This window comes from Diplotaxodon limnothrissa, linkage group LG23, assembly GCF_057381915.1.
Source record: "Diplotaxodon limnothrissa isolate DT_005_m linkage group LG23, D_limnothrissa_male_GT1.1, whole genome shotgun sequence".
In the NCBI taxonomy this organism is placed as follows: domain Eukaryota; kingdom Metazoa; phylum Chordata; class Actinopteri; order Cichliformes; family Cichlidae; genus Diplotaxodon; species Diplotaxodon limnothrissa.
The window spans coordinates 15,616,215-15,620,590 of NC_140617.1; positions in this window are offsets into that span (position 1 = coordinate 15,616,215).

Genomic DNA, 4,376 nt, shown 5'->3' on the forward strand with positions numbered 1-4,376 from the left:
CTTCTGTTGTGTTACAGTGAAGAAATTGAGACATTTTAGACTATTTGCAAACATTTATGTAAATTAAAGGCCTAATTAATGTGAATAAAATGATAAAGAAAATTCTTGCTAAAAGAAGAGAGGAAAGTTACGACGCACTTTACCAGCTTACAAAGAAAGGTGATGGAACCTGGCACGAAAAGCACTGCTCAGACTGTAAGAACAGTTTGTTGTGGCTCTGCTCCAAGTTTGACAATGTAGCCTTAGTGAATTCACTGTCATGTGATCACGTCTTTACAGCAAAACCTGCAGTAGTCTTTATAGAAATCGTGCACTTAGTATTTACTTTGAGCTGTGGTAGTAAATGGCACAGTGGTTGGCATCATCACCTCACATGGTGCAAAAACACCCTGGATTACAATCCACTAGCCGGTGTTGGCCTTTCTCTGTGGAATTTGCATGGGTTCTGTCCAGGTACTCTGACTTCTGGCTCCCACAGTCCAAAGACATGCTTGTTAGCCCTATAGCAGAGAATGGATGGATATATATCAAGAAGGGAGGCTCTTATCAAACATGTCATTCAGGTGGCAACCCAGAGGAAAAAACTGAGCAAAGTCAATTATGACAAAAACCAGAGTTCCTGAAGTTGCCACTTTTGGGTAGATCTGAAGATGGGTCAATTCCTCTATAGCCAGTGCAACACAAAAATGAGAATAAACATGTCATTTATTCCCGATCTTGTCACAACTGCTTATTCCAGAGAATAAAATATTCGATTTGCACTTCAAAGAAAGTTTTACTAATGCCACCTAAAAGCAAAAAAACAAAAAACAGGATGTTCTCAACAACTCACCTCAGTATTGCTGACATTAGACAGAAGTGAGCTTTAATGACTCGTCGGCTCCTTTTTCAGAGCCTCCTGCAGAGTAAATGAACATGGACTCCAGCTGAGGTTAACAGCGGGCTGACAGCCTACACTCACTACAGATGAACGGAGGCCAGAGTTGTTTGGCCTACCGTGGGCAGCGTAGCTGTGATGATGCACTTGATCTCCTGGCATCAAGCAGTGAGATTTTACACACTGTACCTTTAAGAACTAAATGTTTCATTTTAGGGGGTTGCAAAGACTCATTAACAGGGTAGATGGTAACACTGCAAACTGTCTGCTAGATGTCCCCTCAACTTATTGAAGTCGCTGAACTTGTCCAGTCAAGTCAATTATCTCTTATCTGCAAATTCAATTAGTGCTAACAAGTACATAATATTTTTTTTAATTATTAGCACCAACTTGCATCCATCCATACCTAGCCTTAGTTGTATGCTGTTGACTTAGTCCCCCATCCTCTTTTTTCTTCTTCAAGAGATTACATGTGACACCCAGCACATACAGTCAAAATGGCCGCTGTCATGGTGAGCCCTGTTGTCTCTGTCACGATCTCTGTGGATGACATTTGTTGGTTTTCCAACTTTATGTGCATGCAGTCCTAAATCTGTGAGTGCATCACATAAAGCTATAAATTATATTCCATGATGTCTCTGCTTGCTCTGTGGTCACTGTGACCCTGACCTGAATAAAATGTTTGCTACTTTGTACCAGTTACACAACACAGCTTGTATATGGGCCATTAATGTCCTGGAAAATAATTATCTGCTGCAAGAACAGTATGTTTTCAAAAAGCTCTCCTAGGTTTGTTTGGAAAGAGCAGGGTGTTTTAAACCTTCAGCATCACCACTATCACCACCACAACACCAAAAAATAAAGTGGTGATTGGTGTATTTGATAAAAACTACATGATGTAATAATTCTCATTCTTGAGAATTAGAATTGCTTTTAATGGTCCAAAGCAGCTTCAGTGGACACTTGTGTCGGTGGGACTTGAATCCCTTATTTTTTGTGGAACACCTTAAAAATCTCTTTGGATTGAGGGTGTTATCCTAATAAAAGTTATGTTTAAAAGAATGCAGATGGGATCTCAGCTGTATACAAAAAAGAGCAATCACTATCCCAGCTGCAATTTATAAACAAAACATGCTGAATGTGTTTGAATGCGTCCACAATTAAATGCAGCAGGCTTACTAATGTTCATCAGAGTATATGTCCCAAGATGCCTTTATAATCTTACCCTACAACTTGTTCAAAGAGCCATAAAATGCATCTGTTGAAAGGGACATTGTTTAGAAGACTGAACATGTTTCACTGCACTAGTGGAAAATTACATAAAATTATGTCCCAGCGACCGGAGCCCATCTGAGGGAAAAACAGCCTGCCAAATAATGTGATGAGTAATAACTAGAACATGGACCAGAGTGTGTTTTCGCCGATTTCGAGAGCAGATTCGAGGCTGTAAACCCAATTCTGCCCCCCCCCTTTTTTTTAATCTTGAAATCAGCAACTCATGTGATCAGTAAGTGAGACTCCCAAACCACATCAAGTTTGCTACAACCACAAGAAGCCCGGTATCTTTCAGTGCAGCGTGAGCATTCATCACTGCCTTTATTCTTGTCTGCACTCAGCATCTGCAGTTCCAGCACAAATAGCCTTCGTAGATTCATATTGTGAAGTCTGTTAGGCAATGCCAAAATGTAAGGTGAATTAAGGGTGATCTGGACAGTTGTGTAAGCGTTCATGTCATTTTTAAAAAATTAGCCCAGAACGAATGTGACATGATTCACGTCTATGTAATGGAGACTATTTTTGTTATATTTACAGGTATAAATAACCTCAATTAGTACCAAATATCCTTGAAAGAGCCTAAAAGTTAACAGATCCATACCAACTACTTTCTAAAAGTTAAAGTGAATGTTCCAGTCCTGTCATTTTCAGTTTTCCCAAACAATCTCTCCTTTTTAAAGTGAGGTCTTCAAACCAAGCAACAGAATGGATAAGAAAGGTCATATGAGTGACTTTGAATGTGGCATTGTTGCTGGTGCCAGATGGGCTAGTCTGAGTATTTCTGAAACTGCTGATGTGTTGGGATTTTCCTGCATAACCATCTGTAGAGTTTAAGAAAAAAAGAAAATGTTCTGAAAAAGAAAAAAATACCTAGTGATTGGCATTTATTTTGGACAAAAATGCTTTGTTTATGTCTGAGGTCAGAGGAAACTGGTCAGATTGCTTCAAGGAAAGGAAGGCAAGGGTAAGTCAAATAACCACTCTCTATATACAAGGGTATGAAGAAGAGCATCTCTGAACACACTCTGTTGAACCTTGAAGCTGATGGACAAGAGGAACAGAAGACCACGGCCAGGTGCCAGACCTGTTAGCTGAGGAAACAAGAAACAGAGGCTAAAGTTCACTTAGGCTCACCAAAGTTAGACGAGGAGATTGAAAAAACATTGCCTGGACTGATGAGTCTTAATTCTGCTGTGGGTGGGGTCAGGGGCTGTTTTTTCCACAGAACTGCCCTAATGAATTATGGCATAGATTCAGCAAGATGCTGGAAACATTCCTCAGAGATGCTGGTCCATACTAACACAATATTACCAAACACTTGCAGCAGATTTGTTCCATTCAACCACATCCCAAAGGTGCTCTACCGTATAGAGATTTGATGTCATTGGATTACAATGAACTCTTCTTCATATTCAAGAAATCATTTAGCGATTATTTGAGCTTGTTTTTAACCATCAAAACTTCAAAACCTTAAGTTTTCTTCCAAACACACACACACAAAGGCAATTGTGTGAATAAAGATTAACTTGCTCACTCACATAATCAAAATAATAAAAAAAGACAATAATTTGGCATCAAATCATCCCCAAAGCCATGTAAATTATATTCAGATTAACTGTGCTGATGCACCTTAATGGTAGCAGATGTTCACACACTACTATAGGAGGTGCTTGTTGAAAAGTGTGGAAACACATGGGATATTAGATCATATCCTGTCACTCCTTTTTGGCATGCTGTTCTTCCACTTTTTAATTTATTTTCAGATGACTAATCTGTCTGTCTCCCAAATGAAAGCTATCTGAGAGCACACCGCTGTAAACAGATTGGATTTTCATAGCTATTTTAGCAGCTCTTATCAGCAGTCTGCACTACACTGGTTTACAAATCAGCGTGCCCTGGAGAACTAGACTGATTGAGCAAGTGCATCCAAGATTCTTTTTTTTTACACACTGAATGTATAATCACTGCTTTACAGTTTAAGTTTGTTTAGTTGTTGTCAAATCCAGACACAAATTTACCAGAAGTTAACAAAGCACAAAGTTATTACATTTAAACTGAAATGGCATGCTGTGAGGAGAAAACGAGGGAAACATGGGGAAAAAATATGAGAAAAAAGGAAAGAATTTGTGTTTTTGGCTCCCTGTCAGGTCAGAGCTGTCTCTCTTACTCACTCCTTTCCTTTTTCACTCTCGCCTGGCTGTCTTTCCCTTAACTTTCCCTCTCC